The sequence below is a fragment of the Heptranchias perlo genome, chromosome 5, assembly GCF_035084215.1.
Source record: "Heptranchias perlo isolate sHepPer1 chromosome 5, sHepPer1.hap1, whole genome shotgun sequence".
NCBI lineage: Eukaryota > Metazoa > Chordata > Chondrichthyes > Hexanchiformes > Hexanchidae > Heptranchias > Heptranchias perlo.
The window spans coordinates 65570633-65597852 of record NC_090329.1 but is presented as its reverse complement, the minus strand read 5'-3'; the positions used below and the strand labels follow the sequence as shown (position 1 = coordinate 65597852).

The window sequence follows — 27220 nt, the reverse complement described above, 5'->3', positions numbered from 1 at the left end:
TGGATCACACTGGAGCAGTGGAAACAAAATGCCCAGCAGCTGCACATCCTACACTACACTGTAAACATGGGCTTCTGCAATTTGGGTTGTGGATGGAGTTTGCCTTTCCCATTGTACAAGTGGTTCAAAGTTTTTATAGCTCTCTATCAAACCACTTAACAATTTTGAATAATAGCAAATTAGCAACTTTTTTTACACAATACAACATTTAGTTGTACTTCAGCAGTCAGTTACAAAACACATGATGGAATCATAATGTCAGAACATAAAAGTAGTTTTAAATGCCAGGAAGTAAAGATATCAATTTTGATGGAGCCATTGTAAACTGGCTTTCCAAACCTAAAGTGACCTCAGGAGTGATTTGTTCTCAGTTCACTTTGTGCATTGTAAATACATCCTAACAGTGCCGTCCTTGACCAGGGAATGCTTGATGCTGACACTGGATGCCCAAAATTTGAAAGTGTTCTCTTTCCTATGTCCCACATTAAAAAAGCACAAAACATTCAGATTATTTTTAAGTAGTTTCAATTGGTATGTTAAATTGTGACATTTTGTACTATGCATAAATATAGATGACTAGATCTTTCAAATTATTTTCATTTTCCTAATAAACTTTATTTGTACAACCGTTCAACAAAGGCACACGTTACAAACGGGAAACATTCTATGGCCTATCCTTAACAAAGAAGGTTTTTTCTCTGCACTGAAGAAACTGTGATAGCTCTCCATGTCCTCTGAACTATATGATTTTCAGCACCATCTTTACTGATCAACAGACGACAAACAAAAACTGATTATGATGGTAAATAATCTTTCAGTTATGCAAAGATTTGATTATAGTTTACTTGCTTTTTCAAGATTCTACATTAATTTTCATAATTATGCTGCAAATAGAGAAAGTGGTTGGTCTAAAAATAATTTTTACTTGATGAACAAAATTGAAGTGTGGCATAAAAGCACACTGACACACAATGCTATTTGTATGCAACTCCAATATGACGGCAAACAATTCAGGATTAATTGCAACTAAATTGTGACTTTTATAATAGACATGGATATAGACAACTATTTCTTTCAAAAGCGGACAAGGCAGGACCAGGGAACTATAAGCCCATTAGTTTGCTGACAACACTAAGTTAGGTGGCACAGTAAATAGTGTAGAGGGGAGCAGAAAGTTGCAATGGGACATTGATAAAGTGAGTGAGCAAAACTGTGGCAGATGGAGTTCAATGTGGGAAGGTGTGAGGTCATCCACTTAGGACCCAAGAAAGATAGATCAGAGTATTTTCTAAATGGCAAGTAGCTAGGATCTGTGGACGAGCAGAGATTTAGGGGTCCAAGTACAGAAATCACTAAAAGCTAGTGAACAGGTACAAAAATAATTAGAAAGGCTAATGGAATATTGGGCCTTTATCTCGAGGGCTTGAATACAAAGGGGTGGAAGTTATGTTACAGAGCTCTGGTTAGACCCCATCTGGAGTAATGCATTCAGTTCTGGACACCGCACCTCAGGAAGGATATATTGGCCTTGGAGGGGATGCAGCACAGATTCACCAGAATGATACCGGGGCTAAAAGGATTAAATTATGAGGACAGGTTGCATCGACTAAGCTTGTATTCCTTTGAAGATAGAGAGAAACTATTTCCTCTGGTGAGTGAGTCCAGAACTAGGGGGCATAACCTTAAAATTAGAGCTAGGCCATTCGGGGTGATGGCAGAAAGCATTCTTTACACAAAGGGTAGTGGAAATCTGGAACTCTTTCCCCCAAAAAACTGTTGAGGCTAGGTCAATTGAAAATCTCAAACCTGAGATTGATAGATTTTTGTTAGGCAAGGGTATTAAGGCTTACAGAGCTAAGGCAGGTAGATGGAGATACAGATCAGCCATAATCTAATTGAATGGCAGAACAGGCTCGAGGGGCTGCTCCAATGCTCCTGTTACATAGAATTACATAAAATTTACAGCACAGAAACAGGCCATTCGCCCCAACTGGTCTATGCCGATATTTATGCTCCACGTGAGACTCCTCCCACCCTACTTTATCTAACCCTGTCAGCATATCCTTCTATTCCTTTCTCCCTCATGTACTTATGTAACTTGCCCTTAAATGCATCTATGCTATTTTCCTCAACTACTCCATGTGGAAGCAAATTCCACATTCTAACCACTCTCTGGGTAAAGAAGTTTCTCCTGAATTTCTTATTGGATTTATTAGTGACTATCTTATATTTATGACACCCAGTTTTGGATTCCTCGACAAGTGGAAACATTTTCTCTACGTCTACCCTATCAAACCCCTTCATAATTTTAAAGACATTGATTAGGGGTGGGTTTCAAAACAATGATTCTTCAATTGGCCAAAAGCCGATAACTATCAGCCAGTTGGAGATGCAAAAGAGGTGTATACAACAATATAAGTCATGAGCTGAAGGTATTTAGAAATTAGTAAGCACGCTGCTTAGGATTTCTACTACACCCTCAAATTGAGTTTCACATATTCTGGAACCTAAAGGTTAACACCATATCCCAGTGGTCACTGACTGAGCAGTGATTGACCAGTGACTGAGTACAAGCATCTACATTTTTATGTTCCTATGTGTACTTTTGGAAAATAAAGTCATGTTGGTTTTACCTGAGATGGTCTACTGGATCTCAGAATGCGATGTTTTGTGGGAGCAGAGTCGAGGGAATGTTACTCTGTATCTATTCTGAAATTATATCTATGATTGGTCCCCAAAAGTAGAAACCCCCTGACATTATTCACTCTGGTGCATGTGATCAAAATGAAATATTTCATTAGTCACACTCTTATTGGTATCACATAGCTGAAGGTTTTGCAATGTTGTCCCAAAGATACAAAAATGTTGATGCTATGCCAAAGATATGTGTCAGAGAATATGTGATCCTTTTATTTATAAACTTCATTGACAAGGAAAGTGTCCTTTGGGGAAAATATGGAGGTTTAGTCAGAATTAATTTGTAGCTATTTTATACTTTAATCCACGGAAGACTTTTTTGGCGTGTGTGTTTGATTTAACAAGCGGAAAGTTACCAGTTTGTTTTAAGTGGAGGACAGAACTCACTTGTCAGGAAATTATACCCACCTGCCCCAGATAAGCAGGCAGTTGTTAATCTAAAATCTTCCTATTATGCCAGAAGGCATTTAATCTCAAGAGATCTTCTATAATTGCACTGAAACAAACATTCTAAAATAAGATAACACGGTATAAAATGCATACTCGTTTAGCTATTATGTACCAGTTTCTATTTCTATTCAGGAGCAGTTTTATATGTTTTGATTTTATTTCCACCCAAATTATGTGTTTGTGTTGTCTTTGTAAGCTCTTGGGAAATACAGCTTCTTCTGCTGTTGCATTTCTTTTATAAGGAACAAACTGCTCTTCAAAACTGGAAGTTGTTTTTCACCAATAGTTGCACCTCAGCTATTCCAGCAATGTTAAGTCATTAACACTAATGGTATATTTTGAAATGTTTTGTTTGATTATTAGCTTCCTTGGAAATGTTGGGGTTGAATACAACAATTCCGCTCCACTGCCGGAGCTATGGAAGAGTGGAAATTGAGTCCCATCAGCGACCTCCAAACCTGATCCCATTGCAGTTCCTGAGGTCAGGCAATTTAAATTTTCCCGTTGGGTGCTTGTGCCAGTATCGCTGAATCTTGGGTATCCATTAGGTGGGAGGGGGTGCAGGGAATGCAGCATTGGCCAGCCACCATTCAGGAAAGCCGGAAGGTCCATTTGCAGTACTTTTTAAAGTAGAAATCAAATAAGAGGGCAGATTAAACAAGGGCAGCATTTCCTCCTTTAGGGTGTTTAAAGCCTGTAACATTCCTGTAGGCTATGTTTCTCCACAGTACTGAACCCAGTATCTTGTTCACGGCTGAGGAGGTGGGAACAGTGGGAATTCCAGCATATGATGGCATTCTGCCAGCCGTGCCTCCTTTTCAGAAGTCAGGCTTTCAGGTGCGCTCACCCCCAGAAGAAATTCCTGCACTTCAGGGTGGAGACCCAGCATTACTGGCCTTATGCCATTTCCTTCGTCCACCAAGCCCCAAGGAACAGGTTATGGTTCATCCAGACTTGGATATCACACAAACAATTGGACAGCACAGTGTCAGCTTTGGAATCAAGGGTGTTGGCAGAGAGATAGTTCTGCAGAGGTGGACCACAGAGGAATGGCAAATATAGACTGCTGCATTTGTACGCATGGGACTTTGCTGGCGGCATTGACCACTGTGAGTTTGGTACAGTCGGCAGGACAGAAACCAGATTAGAAGGACTTGAATAGGGAATGATGAGAAAGCACAAAGTTGGGTGGCATTGATGCATTTGATGACCTTATAAAGGAAGGGGAGATTGGAAATGTGATGCACATGTGCTGTGCCATGTCTGGATGGGATGGAATTAGTTGGATGGACGAGTTTGTCTTTCTTTTTTGTATATTTGCATGATTATGTTCCCATGATATTGCTTCTCTCGTTCTTCTTGGTGGTTGAGGTCTTGGGAATGGGAAAAGCTGTTGAAATAACCTTGGTGAGTTGCTGCAGTGCATTCAATAGATAATATATACTACTGCCGCGGCTGCAGGGGTTGTATATAATTTGAGTGGCAGGGGTACCAAAGTCAAATGTTGAAATTCTAAGCTTGCATTGAAGGCAAGCTTTCAGATCACTAGTACAAGCATCGGAAAAAGATCATGAAAGTAAACGAGAACACATTTTTAGTGAACCAAAGGCTGGCCTTTAATGGAAACAGATTCTCAGCACTTGACTTCAATTTTATTAACATTCAAAACTGTGATTGTCCATAATTATTTCTTTTTTGAGTGAGTTTGACATACACCAAAGTGGGGGATGCCAGTGAAATGAAATATTTTGCAACTTTGTGAGCCCAGTATCTCCCTCCCCCCACTGAAGAGATTCTGCAGGGTTTCTCCTGGTCGCCCATTGTAACTCCAGCAGGAAAGCCACAAGCCCCCGGAGAAATGGTGTAAAGGGCTAAAAATAGCCAGTAATGCTAACCAGCTATGCAAACAATTCCCTCCAGAACTTTGAGTTAAAATTTGTCAAACACAGCTTCTTGCCCAAAATATTATTTTTAATGTAATTTACTTTCCAGATGCATGAAAAATGTTTGTATTACAGACTGATATCCTTTTGTGGAGTGCCAGCATTCTCAATCAAAGTGATGCAAACTGGTGTCTTCTTTTTTGGCTCCACGATCAACTGAGAAACTAAGAGAAGCATCACAAAATTGATATCACCATGACTGAGTGCTGGCATGTAAAAAACAATAATATGTGGTTTCAAATATCAATTCTTCATACAGAAATCAATTTGTTCAAAAAAATGTATTGGTAATATAATTTGTGGTAAATGGCCAAGGTTAATGACAAACTTTAAAACTGCTGATGATTAATTACCTATAACCGTCATTTTATGTCTTACTAATCAACTGCTGATTGCTAAATAGGTAGTGATTAAATTACTATTATTAATCATTCCATGTGAATGTATCCACATTTCAACAACACGGAGGACACTTGCTGTTGTGGTCTAGCACTGCACCTACCCCAGGCAAAAATAATGACACAGCACAGATTAATACCATCCCATGAACTCCACAGTACATGGTATAAAATAATGCAGATGCAAGGTAAAAAAATCTCAAGGCCGCATTATCAGTGTGGAATTCTGATGACGGTTCTGTTTATACTCAAGCATGCCGGTGGCTCAGTGGTTGAATGTACTGCCTGGTATTGTACCATAGCACAGACACCAGGAAGGTCCCAGGTTTGATGCCCGGTCTCTAGTTAGTTGATCTCAGTAGGGGTAATGGCTTTGGAACTACCATTGTCCTCGGCATCCTTGTCTTAGGGAAACAGCTGGAGTTGCTGCTCTTGGTCGTTATCTAGAGACCCCTGCGTGTAAAAACTTTGGGTGAAGACTCTACTGCAATGTTGCCATGTGTGACAAAAATGAAGTATTTTTGTCCAGTTTTGATTTGGTGGTTGTCTCTTTAAATCCAGTTCGAATACATAAACGGAGTAGAATGTCCACGAGGCTCCGCAGTCTCCAGCCTTCACTTTGGCGGAAGATTGTGGGACACCTCGAAGAAACATCATAAACAGCCACTAACGTCGCTTCTCCAGGGTTTCCACTGATCTTCCGCTGAAGTTATGATGGCAGATCAGAAGAAACCCCGTGGAAATTCTGGGCAAAGGAGTTTAACAGCCAGCTGAGCCAGAACTGTGTACCAAGTCTATCCCAACACAATGTTGCAAGTTTTGAGAGAGGAACAATTCAAACATAAACAATGTTGTGTCATTGGTTCAGTTTGTATATAACAGTTCCTTTTTAAAATTTGAATGGTGGGATATTCAAAATTTAGAAGGACCTAGTAGCTCTTTCCCAGGATATAAAAAAGAGCTGTTCTGTTCAAATCAAAGAGTTTGAAAATCTCCGAGAAGGAATCAATGAGTTTGTAACTCTTGGAAGAAAAACAATCTTAAATTTACAAGCATCATTTAAAAGCTATTTACAAAGCAATAGCCTAGTTCTTAGGTACGTGATTAAAAACAAAATCATATTAGAGTGGGATCTTTGATTTTTTAAATACTTTTGTGCTTATCTGTGGTCCTGAGATCACAGCCACAAACACACCACTTTGAAGCAGCATAGTATCATGTTATAACCTCAATATTATTCTATCTTTGAAACTTCATAATTTTCTGATTCAATGTTCGAGTTTTATCTTGTCCTCACAACAGGTAATCTATCTGGACATAAAAACCAAAAAAAAACTTAGATTTTCCCTTCAGATAGTTTGAACTCAAAAAGTCAAATGATTAAAACATCCATGTTTTAGTATGCAAAATAAAAAGAAAGCAATGAACATTTGTATTTGTTTAGCACCCTATTACATCTAAGTTTCTGACATACTATGAATTATTGTGCAGCACAGTGACTATAATAGTTATGTAGACAGTAATTTTGAACTCAACAAGATCCCACTGTGCAGCAATGAGATAAATGATCGCTTTTGTGTTGTTTGAGGACGCATGTTAGTTCATTCACTTGGAAAACTCCCTCCTCTTCTGCAAATAGCTCATGGGATCTTCGATGTTCACTCACCAAACCTGGGGAGGGGTGGATTTTGTTGGTATCACGAGGCCCGGGCCCGATCGATATTGGGTCTCGGTTTTAACACGTTCAGTGAGCTGCGGACGCGGACGGCGCTTCCCCCCGGACTGTTTACCACTGACTGTGGAGGGCAGATCTTGCGCTGCTCGCTCTCGGGTCGGCCCCGGGTAGACGGGCGGTCCGGATCGAGCCACTCCTGCTCCACATTAAAGTAAGTATAAAAAACAAAAACTTACCTGGCGTTTAGCGGGGACCGCTGGAGAAACTAGTCGGGGCTTGCGCGGTCTGTACCAATTTCGGAAAGGAGTTATATTAACATGTTCATAACGCCTGTTCTAGGCTGATGCCATGGAAGTCTCTAGAACATCTGAAACAAAATGGCGGTGGACGTGTTTCCAAAGCTCTTTGGTTGCCCCCTGAGTTGGACTTCTGCGCACCTGGTTTCCATTTGGAAAATGGGTACAATGAGGTCCAGTTTTGCCCCCATTGTCTCAATTTAATAATTTATCTGAACAACAGCATCTCTGATAATTCAGTACTCACTCGGTGTGCTGCAATGCAGCATCAGCTGTGATTTTTGTGTCAGATCCAGGGGAGGGCTGGAGCCTACAACCTTTTGATCAGAGATGAGCGTTGTATCAACTAAGCCAAACTGACACCTATTTTAAGAAGATTATTTTTCTTGATTCTATAGTTGATTGAGGGAAGGAGAGGGAGGAAAGTAGGCCCTTAAATTTTCAACGATATCTGGTTATTCTTACTGCTGTATCTACATAACTTTGGTAGTATCTGTGCTGGTGCAAAAGTGGTTTAAACTAAGGTATTAATATTTATTCTGTAGTATCAGTCTCTATATTACACTGCCAAACAAATCAGTTTTAACAGTATTCCTCCTTCCCCTTGGTTGAATGTAGAGTGTAACACTGTTATTTAAAGATGTTAAATGGCAAAAGTCCATTCAGATCTCCTTGCTCTGGCACTATCTGTGCTTTTATTTATTAATAGAATAATGTTGATGGTGTTTGTGCTGATACAAGTTTAAAAATATATTTTTTTGGAAAAGCTTGCCCAAAGTACACTGCTACTCTCTTAGTTTGGAATTCAATTCAAATTTCAATCATTACAGGAAGAATATTCATTTATCTTCAAGGTCAGGAGATATAAACATAACCTCCCCTGATTGCTCAGCGAGTTTATCCAATGAGTAACTCGGTTAATCAAGGTAGGAAGGTTCCAGTTTAATCCTCCAACTGATTTAGTTGGGACCATGCAATTACCATCAGCACCCCTGGATTAGGGAGGTTTCCTACTCCTGATCGCTATCCAGCCATTCCTAGAGGTTGGGTGAAAACAGAATGAAGGTGCTCAATGAGGCCTCTGTGGTTGAATAGTTTGCTGACACTCACTACTAAGATTCCCACTTGCATAATGCCAACTTGGATGAAGTATATAGGGCAACCAGCACCTCCATACCCTGGAGAGAAATCAACCATGAGAGGATGGGAGGGGAAGGGAGAAAATTGCTGAAAAAAAGAGGGGGAAACATTAAAGAAATAAAGTTAATAACATCTCCATTTTATCTGTTAGGTTATGCTGATTTTCAGACAATCTTGCTTCCTGTTAATGTCTCCAAGTATTTTGTTTAAAGGCTAAGTTATACTTTTTGTGTTCTGTAACACCATCTGCAACTATTGATGCAAGTGCTTTCTCAACCCTCTGCCAATATTTTGCCTTTTTGGCATTTAACATCATTATCATCTAGTATATTGCCAAGCCTAAGCCTCCAAGCAACACTGGCCATCTGTTCCAAGTTTATTGGTTTCAAGTCCTGTTGTGTAATCACTTCAGTAATGTTTTATATTTGAAAGAAGCTTTGAAACATTGGTAATATTTATATCATTTTTTGATTTTTTTTTTACAAGTATGAGATTTTCAAACACCTTAGTAATGAAAAAACTTGATTTTGGCATTCGACACTTTTTAACACTAATTCACACCTACAGTTGTAGTTGTAACATGAGCATTGTTACTATTTTCTAAGAACCTAGAATGGAAATTAGGATTTTAAAAAATATTGGATTCAATGATTGGAGTATCTGAACACCATTTGCCTTTTAATCTCTAATAATTTTGAAGGAAACAGTGTCCAAAACTAGGTTGGATTCACCATAGCGTTATTTTAAAGTAATGTATAAATTTGGGCCTTGAAATTTTGCTGTGTGAGTATTAGCATATGAATGCTTAATAAATTCATATGTAATTTCTTTGTCCACAATTTTAACAGCAAATCCTGGGCCATTGAAGCAGACATGTAACTATAAACGTACATATGTAAATATTAGCATACAAGCGCTTGAGGTGTTCCTTTGTGGTTCACTCGGTTAATCCCGGGGATGAGGGGGCGCACATATGAGGAGAGGTTGAGTAGATTGGGACTCTACTCATTGGAGTTCAGAAGAATGAGAGGCGATCTTATTGAAACATATAAGATTGTGAGGGGTCTTGATCGGGTGGATGCAGTAAGGATGTTCCCAAAGATGGGTGAAACTAGAACTAGGGGGCATAATCTTAGAATAAGGGGCTGCTCTTTCAAAACTGAGATGAGGAGAAACTTCTTCACTCAGAGGGTGGTAGGTCTGTGGAATATGCTGCCCCAGGAAGCTGTGGAAGCTACATCATTAGATAAATTTAAAACAGAAATAGACAGTTTCCTCGAAGTAAAGGGAATTAGGGGTTATGGGGAGCGGGCAGGAAATTGGACATGAAGCTGAGTTCGGATCGGTCAATGCCCTGTGGGTGGCGGAGAGGGCCCAGGGGCTATGTGGCCGGGTCCTGCTCCGGCTTCTTGTGTTCTTTAGATTTGTGGTTGGGATCAGATCAGCCATGATCTTATTAAATGGCGGAGCAGGCTCGAGGGGCCGATTGGCCTACTCCTGCTCCAATTTCTTATGTTCTTATGTTCTTAACAGCAGAATTAACCCTCAGAGTTTCTATATGGGCCACAAAGGAACACCTCAAGCGCTTGTATGCTAATATTTACATATGTACGTTTATAGTTACATGTCTGCTTCAATGGCCCAGGATTTGCTTTTAAAATAATAGTAAACCTAACTGCTCACCGTTATTAGTGGCGAAATTGAAGAGCAAGTTCCGGCGACTGCACATGCGCAGTTAAACACAGAAATCTGGAACTTGTTCTTCCTGGTTCTCTAGTGATGTGACAGCTTTACCTTAAAGGGATATCGCTGGCTGGAATCAATGGACTAGCGCCAACTTGCTCTCCTGCCCAACTGGAAACGAACGAATCTCGCCACAGAACAGGTATGTTTAGTTTTTTAAGTCTAAACTAAGGTTTAACAACAGGGTAAGCCTTAATGACTGCCAAACAACCTCTCTGGCACTAAAAAAAAACTTTTAAAAATGTGGAGTCTGATTACTCCTGATTTTAATAGTTTTTGGACTTTCAAAAAAAACATTTTTAAATTAAAAAAATAACATTTTTTTACTTTTTGCAGGAACCAGGTTCCTATCCTAGCAGGAGGACTGTTTAAGACAATATGCTTTTTTCTGAAAATACGTATCTATAATATATTAAAATTCTTTTGTCTGTGTGCACTTCCAGTCTGCACCACTTGATTTCCTGTTGTCATGTTTTTGTGATACATTTTGTGTCAACTTCTTCCCATTTTAATTTCCTATGTCTATATTTAATATGGGATTTGCCTATGTAAACTTGTTACACAGTCTGGCTACTGAGTGGTTTGCACACAGCCTGCGAAAATTTTCAGACCCTCACTTCCTGAGAAATTTCAGAGCTGCCGTCAGCCATCTTGTTTCCGGGTGAGGTAAATGTTCTTTTTAAATCTAATCATTTTAAAAGTTTTTTACTAGTTAAATTTAAAAAATATTTTCCCCCTGTTTTTAGACTCTTCAGCCTCTCATTTGGCCTGTTAAAATTTAAAATAAAACCTGGTTTCTGCCTCTCCTACTTGGTTCCTCTTCATTCATTGCTGGGCCACTAGACTCAATGCATCAAATTTGTATTAATTTATTTTATTTTTAAAATAAATATTTGTTGCATAAATAGTGCTTGGCTGTCCCTGGTAGCTTAGGGAGTGCCCAATATTTCCCGGTTGGCTACACTTGGGACTTGCAGTGCAGCCACCCCCTTCCACACTGCTGGGTGTATTTGATGCCATTTGCCCGTTGTCAGCCCCACTTGTCTCTGCCTCCGAGTGTTTGGCCTTTTCTGGGCTGCCGGTGCCATCGGCCACTGGTTCCTTTCATGGCCCACCCACCCCCCCCCAGCCCAATTTGTCATTGATTGTTAAAGGTTTCCAATGCAGCCGTGGTCCTTATTCATATGCAGCCCATCCCCACTAGCTGTATCAGTCATGCACTTCTCACTGGAGACATATCTGATGCACCTCCAGCTGGTTATGTTGGGCCCTGATTCCCAGCTCTCCCCTCTTCTACTTCCCTCCAACCCCTGCAAGATGGGAAGCACAAGTTAGCAGGGCAGTGGGTTGCTGAAGGGAAATGATGGGGAGTTTAATGCTCTACCACACACACACACACACACACACACACACACACTATATATATTATAGTTTATCTCCCAATAATTCCCATTCTGCTAATAGACGAAAAGCAGACCAGGTAAAGATACAAAATTCTCTCGTTCCAGGTACTTGGTGCAATGTTTAAACCCCCCACATGCATCACTCCCTCCATCCACAGTTGGTGTTCTCTCTCTCAGGCTCTGTGGGTGCCTTGCAGCTTTAAATGTATTTTTAAAATTAATTTCACAAAGTTGCTTTACTGTTCCTTTCCAAATGAATTTCCATGGTGATCAGACTCCGCTTTTAGAATATATAGTAAAAATGATTTCATTATTGTTATGATTCTACAGATAAACGGTGAGCACAATTTAAAAACAAACCAAAATGGCACAGCGATTGATACCACAAAGATTGGTGTTTGACAGCCTGTGAACACTGTCGTATGGGGACTGGCTAGTAGGAATGACTGCCAGTGCTGACCACTTGGCAGAAAGAAAATTTTCACGTGACTTTCTGTTTAGCTCCTTCTGCAAAAGCCAGGACCCGTGGATATGACTTTGTTGACATGAATGAGGACCATTGGAGAAGGGAATATTTTTTCCTTATTTTGAAAACTCCTCAAACACCAGCCAATGTGCTTAAATTAAATTTCAATTTGAATCCATTCAGTATTGTACTTTGAAATGGATTAAATACTAATAAAAACTGCTGCTGTTCTAAGATGATATATTTGAAAAGTGAACTTCCCCATCACTTACAGTTTTCTTCATAAACTGCCGGAAAACTCTGCTGGGCACTGCAAGGATTGAAGTTTTGGGAGATTGAATGGGCAGTGCAAGATAAGTAAAAAAGTGATCTTGTTGAATGGAGTTTGTACAGAAGAAAGGCTGTACACTCGCCCCTGATGAGCCCATGTCCATTTATAGGTACACTTTGATTGTTCCCTCTAAGTTTAATTTATTTTTAGCCTTACCAAGGCGTGGTAGGTGAAGCGTGCCCATATCTTTAATCCATCTACGTACTGTATTTATCTGCATTCAGACTTCAAAAATGTCTTTTATGAACACTGTAGGATGAATTGCCTGATTATGTCACTTGAAATTAATTTTTTGATCTAAATCTGGTGTATGGAGTGTTAAACTGGTGGCTTTTGAGGAACGATTGCAAGGGCAATTAGGGATGGGCAATAAATGCCGGCCTCGCCAGCGACGCCCACATCCCATGAATGAATTTTTTAAAAAGTGGAGTGACCTGTTTCTACTTTCTAGCAAATCATCCTTTTTTGAAAGGGTACGGTTGAGATGAAGTCCAGAGATCTCCGATTCACAGGTGGAATGTTTTGTGCAGTACGTCCTGGCCATTGGCTGCGTTGCTTCTAATTTGCTGCCATGTTCACTGTGGTATATTCTAATTAGAAATGTAGGAAAATATGGAGGTAGTTATCTACGGTGAGATTAGCACACAGGCCTGATAAATTTACAGTGTACATCACCTTTCTTGTCATCACAGGAAAATCTGGGCCCTTAAGTCTGTGCATATTTCCCATCATCTTTTTCCATTATAAATTCCTGTGTTGACATTTATAATGAAAACTACCTATGTAAACTTGTCACACTGTTATGAGACACTGTTACCAGATTGCTGCAGAAACACCACTGGTAGGAGATTGTAATGATAGTGTGGCAAGGTAGTTTCCATTATAAATGTCAACATAAAAATGTAACAGGAAATGTGTACAGACTTAAGTGCCTAGACTTTTCTGCAATGATGAGATCAACGATGTACACCATACATCACAACTACAAAAATTAGGATAGAATATATGGCTTGAAATAGGGACTGAATTAATCTGTGAGCCTTGGTCCAATTATCCCCCATCCTCTAACTCCACTTTTCCTGAAGATTACACTTGGTCTTGATTCTCAGTGTCCACCACAACAGGAGATTGACCAGTATACTCTGAATCTATCCCCACACACCACAGCGTAAGAACTATGCCAAATATTCCTTTTTTCACAGTGAATCAATATCTCCAGTTAATTTTGATATATAGAGAAGTTATGTTAAACTTGTATAGTACTTTGGTTAGTCCACACTTGGAATACTGTTCGCAGTTCTGGTCTTCATATTATAAAAAGGATATGGACATTGGACAAGGTGCAAAAATGATTCACAATGATGAAATCAGAACTGAGAGGATATACTTATCTGGAAAGGCTGAACAGGCTGGGGCTCTTTTCTCTAGAAAAGAGAAGGCTGACGGGTGACCTGATAGAGGTCTTTAAGATAATGAAAGGGTTTGATAGGGTAGACATAGAGAAAATATTTCCACTTGTGGAGGAGTCCAAAACTACAGGTAATCAATATAATATAGTCACTAATAAATCCAATAGGGAATTCAGGAGAAACCTCTTTACCCAAAGAGTGGTAATAACATGGATCGCGCTACCACAAGGAGTAGTTGAGGCAAATAGCATAGATACATTTAAGGGGAAGGTAGATAAGCACGTGAGAGAGAAAGGAATAGAAGGGTATGCTGGTAGGGTTAGGTGAAGAGGGGTGGGAGGAGACGTGTGTTGGGCATAAACGCCTACAGAGATCAGTTGGGCCTGTTTCTGTGTTGTAGACTCGATGTAACTCAATGTATTGTTGCAGTAAAACATTTTAAATATTTTACACAGATGGTGAAAAAACAATTAAAATTCATTCTTCCTAATGTTAATTTAGTTCCTTCAGTTTGAGTAAGTCTTACAGCCAATTCTTCCAATGATAACTTTGCATTTTCAGTTTAATCAAAATATTCACAAAAATATATAGAAATGGATTGAAATAAATTGTGAAGGTTATTGAAATCGACACTCCCATATCCACAATTTCAGTGAAACTGGTAAATGTATTTTGTCATAAAATTAGGAGCAAATACAACTGAATGGGATATGATTTAAACTCCACTTTGATTCATAGGGGTTTTTAAAAAGCCATTTGGTTCTGTGGTCTGTAACACTGAAACCCAGAGGAGATTCAGGATGATGAATAAACAAATGGCAGAGCAAGCCATAAAAAGCTGCTTTACCTTCTTTGCTTACAACAACAGATAAACTCCTGAAATACCGGAATAACAAATGGTCACGGCTTAGATAGACTTTCAGGTTCCGCACCGACCTGAAGGAACTTAAATTGGCACCATTAAACTGTAGCTTGGATGTGTTTTACCGATTCACTGCCCAAAAACAAAAATCCAGCAATTTATCAGTGACTCTTAAGAAGTTATTTAATTTCCTGAGGGAAGATTATGCAAAGGTTCTCCCTGTCCCCATAGGTAGTCTCCCTGCCTAAAAGATGAAACAAGTACCAGATGTTTAAAAACTGAATTCAAATTCTTAAACTGCCTTGGTGGTATTTGAACTCACGTTCTCTGGATCATTAGCCCAGGTCTCTGGATTACTAGCCCAGTAACATAACTACACCACAGTACCCAGTTTTGGTAATGTGCTCAGCAAACAAACAGCAACCCTTGTCTGGAAATTAATTTTAGCTACTGGAATGACTGCTCACAGAGAGTAGTGAGAGTGTGAAACTTGACATGGTTGAAGCAGATAACATTGATTTATGTAAGGGGAGGCTTGATACATACATGAGGGAGAAGGGAATGGTGTGATATAGGGGCAGGGTGGGAAGAGATAATTAAAGTCAGAGGAGGCTTGTGTGGAGTATAAACACTGGCATATACCAGCTGGGCCAAATGGCCTGTTTCTTGGCTGTACATTCTATATAATCCTGGTCTTTGAAAGCAATAGAGCGCTACATCAAAGCCTTGATTTAACCTAAACCACGCGTTGGGAACAGGGCGGGTTTGGTTCGGACACCCGTTTTACACCCAGTCTGATGTTACTCCCCATTGAAGTCAACGTAGAGTAAACTCCAGTAGGGTGTAGAACGGTTAATCGAACCAATCCCACCTCATTCCCGTGGGGAGGGTCAGATTAAAATTGGGCCTTAAATCTTGCTGTTAGTTTAAATTATCAGCTAAATTTAAAGAAACAGATATAATTTCCATAGGTTAAAAATAGCAGACTGAGGAACATTATGCAGATGCACTGTGCGTTGCTCTTCAGGTTTATATAAATATTTTGCTTTTTGATTTCTACTTTCAATTGTGATTTATAGAGCATCTGTATTACATTGGTCTTTTATATGCAAGGTGAATTGTTGACCAGTTTCAGGCAGGTCCACCCCTTAATTGGTCTAATTGGTACTTTACCTATTGGTTCTACATGTTCCATTTTTAGGAATGTTTCGTACAGATAATAATAACAGTAGTTTAAAAAAAATAGGAAGAATTAACAGCAGGGCTGACTCTCAGACAAATGCAAAAGTCAGTTCAATGACTGATAATGGCGCTCTGCTTTAGCAGGCTTCTCTACATTGAATTTAAACCCTACTCCAGTTCCAAGAGCTCATTCAAGAATTTGCACCCCTATCAGATTTAGCCCCTGTAGTCCAGCCCTTCCTGCATGTCAATATATTCTTAATATTGTTGCAACAACTTAAATTATCCAAGTAATCTAGCACAGCAGTCCCTTGCCAAGAGGCAGGTCATCTGTGATTCAAATTTCACACTGTCGTCATCTGATTCCCCTATCCAGCTCAACTGCAAGAATATGACTATGCATAAATAATCGTTAAATTATTACAATTAGTACTGGTTATCACTAATGCTGTAGTAACTTTTATATCCCCTACTTTCTTCTGGATTTGCTGTATCGCTGTTCAGCCTGTCTAATCTTCAATGCTTCTGGAGTGTTTATGGGTGGAGCTGGTGGCTGTTCACTGCCGAAATTCAGTTTGGTTGAAAGCAGGGGTACAGTTCCATACTTTTTAGCAAGCATGTTATCTGGTGTATTATCAATGCTGAAAGTAATTTTTGAGGAGTGGACTTAACCAAAGTAAGCTGTCCATCCACTTGGGAACTGTAGTGTGGTGGCTATGTTACTAGATTGGTAATCCAAAGGCCTGGACTAATAATCCAGAGAACATGAGTTTAAATCCCACCATGGCAATTTGAGAATTTTGAATTCAGTTTAAAATTTAAAAAAAATCTGGAAATAAAAATAAATCAGTTGTATTGTTGTAAAAAGCCCAACTGGTTCGTTCACTAACGTCGTTTAGGGAAGGAAACCAGCTGTCGCTACCTGGTCTGGCCTATATTTGACTCCAGTCCCACACCAATGTGGTTGGAGGGTAATTTTGACGTGGGCGATATCAGATCAGCTGCCCGTTATACATCTCTCTTGATTTTCATCTCTCCCGATTGAAGTCCATGGAAATGAAAATCGGGAGAGATGTAAAACGGTCGGCTGATCTGATTACACCAGCGCCTAAAGTCACAATTACCCATCTTGACTCTTGACTGTCCTCTGAAGTGGCCCAGCAAGTAAGGCCCACCACCATTTTCTCAGGACAACTAGGCATAGGCAATAAATGCTGACCCAGTAGCCCATCATCCAGCTTGCCATCTCAGTGGAACAGATTTTGAGTGTTGGACTGTAACAGCTCACAGAGTACCTAGTATTAGTGTAGAGGATGCTCCGATTGACATTACATTTCATCTGCTCATTGACTGAGTGATAGCTGTTTCTATTTCTGTAGGGCACAGCATAGCCTGATGGCTATATTTGCACAAAATGATTCCCTATATTCCATAGGAAATGAGAAAATTCAAAGAAGTCTTGTCTGGATGGCTGCTGCTGATAAAGGATAATTTTAATTTTTGGTGTTAATACACCGTTATACACCCGCCCATTTTCCTTTCCAGTTATCAAACTGCATACAACGGGGTGTGTGCCTTAGCACAGTCTCAGTGATGCTGTATTTAATGTTCAGACCTGGAAGGTACATGGTGGACCAAAGATCAGCTTCCATGCCAGCCTGGAATGACCCTGATGCATAAGAGTTCGGGCTGTAGCAACTTTTAGAACCACAGATAGAGCTGGGCAACAATGTTTTGCCTGTCCAGCTCAGGTCTCACAAGGTGGCACAATTCTGTAACCATCTCCCTTAGATGTTGCATGCAGTGTTCTGCTGTCACATTTAGGTAGTTGGTAATGAGGCAGGAGACATGATCTGGGATGGGACTAAGGCGGGTATATGGAGTTAGGTCACAGATCAGCCATGATCTCATTGTATGGCGGAACAGGCTTGAGGGGCTAAATGGCCTACTGCTGTTCGTATGTTCCTATCTCATAGGTGACTGGTGCCAGAGCCTGCCAGTGTTGTATACAGTGTGTTCTCCCTTTCAGCCTTGTACCTTCCAGGTCTGAACATTAAATACAAACATCTGCCATGCTGCTCATTCTGCATGCTGTGTAGCAGTTGCTGCACTGCTGCTATTTCTACTCCATTTAAAGTGAGGGAAAGTAATGATTGGAGTCTTTTAGTACAGCCCAGCAGAGGGCAGCACAACAAAGGCCTTAAGTGACCTCAATAAGTGTACTCCAGCAAAGAAAATTGGGGCAAAGATTTTGGAGACAGGGGAGAAGTCAATTTCTGGATGTAATGACACTTGCTGCTACTAACTCAAATTTCTCTGCTCGTCACCAAGTTTAGCACCAAGAGTAGTGGTTGCTAGCTTGAAATTAGAAAGAAGAAGAGTTCCTCCTGATAGTTAAAAGCTGTGCAGAGCATTTTGGGTTTAATTTAAAGGACGGCATGAAGACTACAGGGATCAGTCATTTTGTGTCTACAAAGAATATTTCACTGGTTACTTTTGTCACAGACTGCTATCACTTATTTGCATTTGTGGTACTCGAGTTACCACTCAAGCAAATTACTTGGTCATTTATCTCATTGCTGTTTGTGAGACCTTGCTGTATGCAAATTGGCTGTTGTATTTGCTTACATTGCAACAGTGCCTACACTAAAGGTACTTTTTTTTTATTCGTTCATGGGATGTGGGCATCGTTGGCAAGGCCAGCATTTATTGCCCATCCCTAATTGCCCTTGAGAAGGTGGTGGTGAGCCACCGCCTTGAACCGCTGCAGTCCGTGTGGTGAAGGTTCTCCCACAGTGCTGTTTGGTATGGAGTTCCAGGTATAAAGTTTCAACTTTATTGGCTGTAAAGCACTTTGGGACATCCTGAGGTCGTGAAAGGAAGCTATATAAATGCAAGTTCTTTCTCCTTTCTTATCAGCACGTTGTATTTGTCAACACAGTCACTTTTGAGAAGGCCTTTATTTCCCAATGAAGTAATTTGCAGAATCAGTCAGGGGCCCCAATTTTAACCTAGCCAGCGTTAATGGGGCGGGTGAGCATTTAAAATCATAATAACCAACTACTGCCCTATTCCTGGCAGAAACCCACTAAGCACCATTTTAACTCGAGTTGACTCGGGATCAGAAACACACCCGCTGAAAACAGGTGGGTGCCAAATTCATTAAATCATTTGGACCCCACATGATTTTAATTGCGTCAGAAGTCCATCTCCGTAGCAAACCTGCTGAGTAAAGCTTGGCCTCATTGACTTCACAAACTGATTGACATGACTGGGAACTGAATTTAAAGGGGCACTCAGCTGCAGGTATTTAGGATCATTAGGATCTGTGTGCCATTGTGAATAGTGCATTTCCAAGCCAGTTGTGGGCTGCCTGTTTGCTTCTTCCTGATTTTTTTTCCCCCTTATCTACCCTCATTAAGAACGTAAGAATCAGGAGCAGGAGTAGGCCATATGGTTCCTTGAGCCTGCACTGCCATTCAGTAAGATCATGGTTGATCTTTGGCATCAACTGCACTTTCCCGCCTGATCCCCATATCCCTTGATTTCCCCTAAAGTCCAAAAATCTATCTATCTCAGCCTTGAATATACTCAATGAACCAGCATCCACAGCCCTCTGGGGTAGAGAATTCCAAAGATTCACAACCCTCTGAGTGAAGAAATTCCTCCTCATCTCAATCTTAAATGGCTGACCCTTTATCCTGATACTGTTTCTAGACTCTCCAGTTAGGGGAAACAACCTCTCAGCATCTACCCTGTCAAGTCCTCTCAGAACCTCTCATTCTTCTGAACTCCAGAGAGTATAGGCCCATTCTACTTAATCTCTCCTCATAGGACAGCCCTCTTATCCCAGAATTCAATCTAGTGAACCTTCGTTGCACTACCTCCCAAAACAAGTATATCCTTCCTTAGATAAGGAGACCAAAACTGTACGCAGTACTCCAGGTGTGGTCTCACCAAAGCCCTGTACAATTGTAGCAAAACCTCCTTACTTTTGTATTCCAACCCCCTGCAATAAGGGCCAACATGCCATTTGCCTTCCTAATTGCTTGCTGTACCTTCAGCTAACTTTTTGTGTTTCTTGTATGAAGACGCCCAAATCTCTCTGAACACCAACACTTAATAGTTTCTCGCCATTTAAAAAATAGTCTGTTTTTCTATTCTTCCCACCAAAGTGAATAACTTCACATTTCCCCACATTATACTCCATCTGCCACCTTCCTGTCCACTCACTTAACCTGTCTATATCCCTTTGCAGACTTGTTATGTCCTCCTCACAGCTTACTCTCCCCCCTAACTTTGTACCGTCTGTAAACTTGGATACATTACACTTGGTCCCTTCATCCAAGTCATTAATATAGATTGTAAATAGCTGAGGCCCAAGCACTGATCCTTGCGGCACCCCACTAGTTACAGCCTGACAATTTGAAAATGACCCATTTATTCCTACTCTGTTTTCTGTCCGTTAACCAATCCTCTATCCATGCTAATATATTACCCCCAACCCTATGAGCCCTTGTGTAACAACCTTTTGTGTGGCACCTTATCGAATGCCTTTTGAAAATCCAAATATACTACATCCACTGGTTCTCCTTTATCTACCCTGCTAGTTACGCCCTCAAAAAATTTGTCAAACACATTTCCCTTTCACATAACCATGTTGACTCTGCCTAACCATGTTATGATTTTTGAAATGCCCTGTTACCACTTCCTTAATAATAGATTCTAGCATTTTCCCAGCGACTGAAGTCAGGCTCACTGGCCTGTAGTTTCCTGTTTTTTCTCTCCCTCCTTTCTTGAATAGCAGTGTTACACTTGTTACCTTCCAATCTGCTGGGACCGTTCTAATCTAAAGAATTTTGGAAGATCACAACCAATGCATCCGCTATCTCTTTAGCCACCTCTTTTAGAACATTGGGATGTAGGCTATCAGGTCCAGGGGATTTGTTGGCTTTTGGTCCCATTAATTTCTCTAGTACTTTTTCTTTACTGATATTAATTACTTTAAGTTCCTCACTCTCATTAGCCCCTTGGTTCCCCATTATTTCTGGTATGCTTCCTGTGTCTTCTACTGTGAAGACAGCTACAAAATATTTGTTTAACGTCTCTGCCATTTCTTCCTCATTATAATTTCTCCTGTCTCAGTCTCTAAGGGACCCATGTTTACTTTCGCTACTCACTTCCTTTTTACATGCGTGTAGAAGCTCTTACAATCTGTTTTTCTATTTCTTGCTAGTTTACTTTCATAAATTATTTTCACCCTTTTTGCTGGTTTCTAAAACCCTCCCAATCCTATGGTTTACTATTCTTTGAAACATTGCAAGCCTCTTTTAATCTAATACCATCCATAACTTTTTTAATTAGCTACGGATGAATCACTTTTCTTGTGGAGCTTTTATTCTGAATGGAATGTATATTCTTTGAGAATTTTGAAATATTTCTTTAAATGTTTGCATTGCTTATCTACCGTCATATCTTTTAATCTAATTTCTCTATTTACCTTAGCCAACTGGCCCCTCATACCTATGTAAATTGGCTTTATTTAAGTTTAAGACCCTAGTTTTGGACTCAAGTACGTCACTCAACTCAATGCGAAATTCTATCATATTATGATCACTCTTCCCTAGAGGATCCTTTACTGTGAGATTACTAATTAACCTTGGCGCATTACACAATACAAGATCTAAAATAGCCTGCTCCTTGGTTGGTTCCACAACGTATTGTTCTAGGAAACTGTCTCGAATGCATTCCATGAACTCGTCCTCCAGACAACCTTTGCCAATTTGATTTGTCCAGTCTATATGAAGATTAAAGTCCCCCATGATTATTGTATTACCTTTGTTACATGCTCCTTTAATTTCCTGATTTATACCCTGCTCAACACTATAACTACTGTTAGGGGGCCTATAAACACCTCCCACTAGTGTTTTCTGCCCCTTGTTATTTCTTTTCTCCGCCCATACTGATTCTACTTCCTTATCTTCTGTGCCAAGATCCTTTCCCACTACTGTCTTTATCTCATCCTTTATTATCAGGGCTACGCCCCCCCCCCCCCCCCCCCCCCATTTTCCATTTTGTCTTGTCTTTTCGAAAAGTCAAGTACCCTGGAATATTTAGTTCCCAACCTTGGTCACCTTGCAACCATGTCGCTATAATGGCTATTAGATCAAACCCATTTATCTCTATTTGTGCCACTAGTTCATCTATCTTGTTACGAATGCTTCGTGCATTCAAATAAAGCGCCTTTAATTTTGACTTTTTACCATTTTTCCCAGCTTGGACCTTATTCGCTGATGCACTATTACCACTAAACTCTCTATCCCTTCCTGTCACACTCTGCTTACCTTTACCCAAATTGCTACACTGCTCTATTGCCCTGACTTTTTAGAATTTTAAATTTCCCCTCACCTGACCCCTCCCCCCCCCCCCCCCCCCCTTTTAGTTTAAAGCCCTATCTACCCCCTCGCTATTTGATTCGCCAGGACACTGGTCCCAGCCCTGTTTAAGTGGAGCCCGTCCCAACGGAACAGCTCCTTCTTTCCCCAGTACTGGTGCCAGTGCCCCATAAATTGAAGCCCCTTGTCTCCCACACCATTCTTTGAGTCATGCATTTAACTCTTTGATCTGTTTGTCCCAATGCCAATTTGCGCGTGGCTCAGGTAGTAATCCAGACATGATTACCTTTGAGCACTCGCTGCTTATCATGGGTACTGTTTTTCTTTCCCTCCTTTTCAATGGATGAACAGTTGGAGGAAGAGGAGTAGCATCAGTCTGAAGAATTAGGAAAATCAGCAGCTGGGCGCTGGGCCTGTTAGAAGACAGCAGGTGAGGGGGCTGCTCGTAAAAAGCCTTACCCAACCCACTGTTTCTATAGGCCAAAACTTGCTTTCTTCGATATTTCTGAGGATTAGTGCAGGAGGAGGCTGCGCTTCACCAGGCAGCTTGTTACTGACCTATGCAGTCTGTTGCAGCAGGAGCTGCTGTCCGCTGGACCTGGGGGCCATGCTTTGCGAACGGCTGTCAAAAGTCACCACCTCCCTTAACTTGTTCACCACAAGCTCCTTTGAGGCTGCTACAGATGACATTACCCACATCTCCCAGTCTGCAGGACACAGCTGCATCAAACAGGTTACCAATGCCATCCTCGCCAGTACATTATCTTTTGTGATAGATGCCAACAGTCAGAATGAAAGAGCTCTAGGATTTGCAGTGGTGGCTGACTTCCCTCGTGTCCAAGGCATAATGGACTGGACTCATGTAGCTATCAGGGCGCCAGAAGACGAGCTAGCAATTTGCATCAACTGGAAGGGAACTACAGGCCAGTCAGCCTGACTTCAGTCGCTGGGAAATGCTAGAATCTATTATTAAGGAAGTGGTAACAGGGCACTTAGAAAATCATAACATGATTAGGCAGAGTCAACATGATTTTATGAAAGGGAAATTGTGTAATGCAAACCTATTAGTTTTTTGATGATGTAACAAGCAGGATAGATAAAGGGGAACCGGTGGATGTAGTATATTTGGATTTTCAAAAGGCATTTGATAAGGTGCCACACAAAAGGTTGTTAAATAAGATAAGGGCTCATGGGGTTGAGGGTAATATATTAGCATGGATAGAGGATTGGTTAACGGACAGAAAAAGGAGAGTAGGAATAAACGAATCATTTTCAGGTTGGCAGGCTGTAACTAGAGGGGTGCTGTAGGAATCAGTGCTTGAGTCCCAGCTATTTATGATCTATATTAATGAATTAGTTGAAGGGATTGAATGTAATGTATCCAAGTTTGCTGACGATACAAAGGTAGGTGGGAAAGTAACCTGTGAGGAGTATACAAAGAGCCTGCAAAGGGATATAGACAGGTTAAGTGAGTGGGCAAGAAGGTGGCAGATGGAGTATAAAATGGGGAAATGTGAGATTCTTCACTTTGGTAGGAAGAATAGAAAAACAGAATATTTTTCAAATGGTGAGGAATTATAAAATGTTGAGAGATTTGGGTGTCCTTGTACATGAAACACAGAAAGTTAACTTGCAGGTACAACAAGCAATTAGGAAGGGAAATGGTATGTTTGCCTTTATTGCAAGGGGGTTGGAGTGCAAGAGTAAGGAAGTCTTGCTGCAATTGTACAGGGGTTTGGTGAGGCCACAGTTGGAGTACTGTGTACAGTTTTGGTCTCCTTACTTAAGGAAGGATATACTTGCCTTAAAGGCGGTGCAACTCAAAGGTTCACTAGATTGATTCCTGGGATGAGAGGGTTGTCCTATGAGGAGAGATTGAATAGAATAGGCCTATACTCTCGTGTTTAGAAGAATGAGAGGTGATCTCATTGAAACGTATAAAATTCTTAGAGGGCTTGACAGGGTAGATGCGGAGAGGCTGTTTCGCCTTAGCTGGAGACTCTAGAACTGGGGGCATAGTCTCATGATAAGGGGTGGGTGATGTAGAACTGAGATGAGAAGGAATTTCTTCGCTCAGAAGGTGGTGAATCGTGGGAAGTCTCTACCTCAGAGGGCTGTGGATGCTCAGTCATTGAGTATATTCAAGGCTGAGATAGATAGATTTTTGGACTCTAAGGCAATGAAGGGATATGGGGATAGGGCGAGAAAGTGGAGTTGAGGTCGAAGATCAGCCATGATCTTATTGAATGGTGGAGCAGGCTAGAGGGGCCGTATGGCCTACTCCTGCTCCTATTTCTTATGTTCTTATTTCCTTATGTTCTCCGAGTCTGCATGGAAGCCATATGAGCTTCCACCACAGCTGCAAAGGTTGTGAACATCGACTGTTGTTGTGAGGGCCCAGCTGCAGTGTCCCTGCAGGTGGAGAGTGTTGATGCCCTGAGAAATGACATCAAAAAGGCTGGAAGCGGACTCCTGCACACTTTTAGCCATGGTATGAAACTCCTCTTTAAGCCTTCCAATACCTGATATAACTGCTCCTGAGAGGAAAGTAGTTTCTAGTTGCTGGGCGCCTTAAGTCCCCATCACAGCCTCTTGAGCGGAGCTGGGAGAGGACCTTGCGCTCCGTAGAGCTGACTCCTGGACTGTCCCTGCCACCAGTACCTGCTGCTGCTCACTCGTGCTGGGTGTTTCACCACATGCAGACCCCTCTATCTCACTCTTTAACCCAACCATCGTGCCAATCTTTTTGTTGGTGCGTGGGAGTGTAGGAGCAAGTTACAGTGCCTCCTCAGCAGGATTCTCCTCCTCTGAGATGTCTTCTTCTGCAAGTTGTGGCTATTGAGAAGGACCTAGAGGAAACAGAAACAGGACATGGGTTAGGATGGCACTGAGACTGGACAGTAGTAAATGACAGGCATCACAATGCAACACGATGTGCATTTTTCAGATGTGCGTGAAGGTGTGCAAGTAATGATCAGAGACCTTATTCACAGAAGCCCCAGCCTTAAAATCTCCCATCCTGACAGCCCTGGAGGGCCACTGATCACCAACACTTGCTGCTTCAGTTCCAACAGCACCACGAGGTTTGGTGATCCTCCCTCAGTCTTACTTCTCTCCCTGGTGATATGCACTGTCTTGTCCTGCAGAGAGAGAGGGGAGAGTTATTGAGTGTCTCATATAAAGGAGAGTACAGATGTGTTTGGCTTCTGCTTGTTGTGCAGATGCTAAGAGGGAGAAGAAGCAAGAGGCAATCAGGATAGCGTGGTATTGAAATGAAAGCAGGTGTGTGAAGTGTGGAAGGAGCCATGAGAGAAGTTGGTGATTCTACAAAGGCTAATAAGCGAGAAGATAATGGTGCTAGTGGCTGCCGTGAAGGGAGCAAGAGATAGGGAATTGTGTGTTACTAATGAGAATGAGAAGTGGTAAAGTGTGGCCTTATGTCGGATGGTGAAGGGTGTGATAGAGGGTAGGAGGTGAAAGGACTGTTGCCATGTATTGTTTAGAGAGTTGGAGAAATTAAGAGCTGTACTCACCCTTGCAACTCTTGAGAGGTCAATGAAGCGCTTCCTGCATTGGATCCAGGTCCTGTACCTGGAGCTGCCAATCTGTGTAATGTCTTTTCATGGTTGGTGGATTTGGTGTATCAGGAACCTCCTGCCTCTGGATGGAAAGAGAACTTCACTCCTTGATCTGATCTCTTCCAGCAGGACCTCCACTGAGGCTTCAGAGAACCTGGAGGCTTGTTTTCTCGACTTTTATAACATTTCCTCTCTCTGTGCAGCAAAATTTATCCAGGAGCCAAAAGGCAAAGTAATCTTGCTTTGAGAGGTGCATTGTTGCTTCAAACAGGCCTCTCGCTAACTGGTCAGAAATTGCGCTCTAGAGATGGGGCAGGTTTCTTGGCGGATCACCAAATTTGTGTGGGAAACCCACCTGTGAGATTCTAATGTTTTCTGGAGCAGCACGTGAGTTTCAAACACCCCACTAACCACCCACCCAAAACTCGCCCTGTGTTTAATACCACTTGATTGGAAAGTTCAAATTTTTGTTTTGATTTTTCACACATGATTTAATTATCCTGTGGTCAGGGAAATGCAACATTTATTGCAACAGAACAAAACTGGTTATTGTTTACAAAATGAAAGAGTAAATTTAATTTCCTTGAAATAGATTTTCAAGTGGGTAATAATCTTGAACAGTATGGAATTGGAGAGGGGAATATTCCTGTCTTGTATGGAAGTAGAGAGGTTAATAATCTGTATGGTAGAGAGGATAATAATGCATTGTATGGAAATAGAGGGAATACTAATATTGTACTACACTGAAGTGGAAGAGGTAATAATGCACAGCCTGGAAGCAGAGGAGGTAATAATCCTGTCCTGTGTATGTGATTAGTGTCACTTTGCCTTTTTCCATTTAGAATTAGAGGGTTAATGTTACAAAAACTCTCTCCTGGAAGATTACATAGAATGACATAGAATGTACAGCACAGAAACAGGCCATTCAGCCCATCAGGTCCATGCCAGGGTTTATGCTCCACATGAGCATCCTCCCCCCACTACAGGGAGGCTACCTACAGGATGGTGCACTCATAAATTCAGCCCCATTATGTGTAAATGGTGCAGGACCTATTACTGTAAAGAGTATGGTGGGTAAAAGCACATCAACACCATGTCCTCAGCAGATGGATTACTACATTATCTTTAGTAGCATTCATTTAATGACTCAATTATCACTTTTTATAAGGCTAGAATTTAAATTTATCAATGATTTGCCTATTTTTGATCTAATGTAATTTATTTCTTGAGAGAAGTGATCTGCATGTTACTG

The 27220-nt window shown here is 41.0% G+C and overlaps 1 long non-coding RNA gene across 2 annotated transcripts in view; it reads left to right on the top strand.

The window, feature by feature from the left end:
- The first annotated feature begins 7278 nt into the window (after positions 1 to 7278).
- Positions 7279 to 27220, top strand: part of LOC137321397 (uncharacterized) — a 79802-nt gene continuing 59860 nt past the window's right edge. Inside the window, exons 1-2 of one of the 2 annotated variants that reach the window (XR_010962804.1) lie at positions 7279 to 7374; positions 10401 to 10484. This is a non-coding gene — a long non-coding RNA (uncharacterized lncRNA). Of the gene's footprint in view, positions 7375 to 10376; positions 10485 to 27220 lie in introns of both variants that reach the window. The other variant, XR_010962803.1, reaches the window with a different exon arrangement.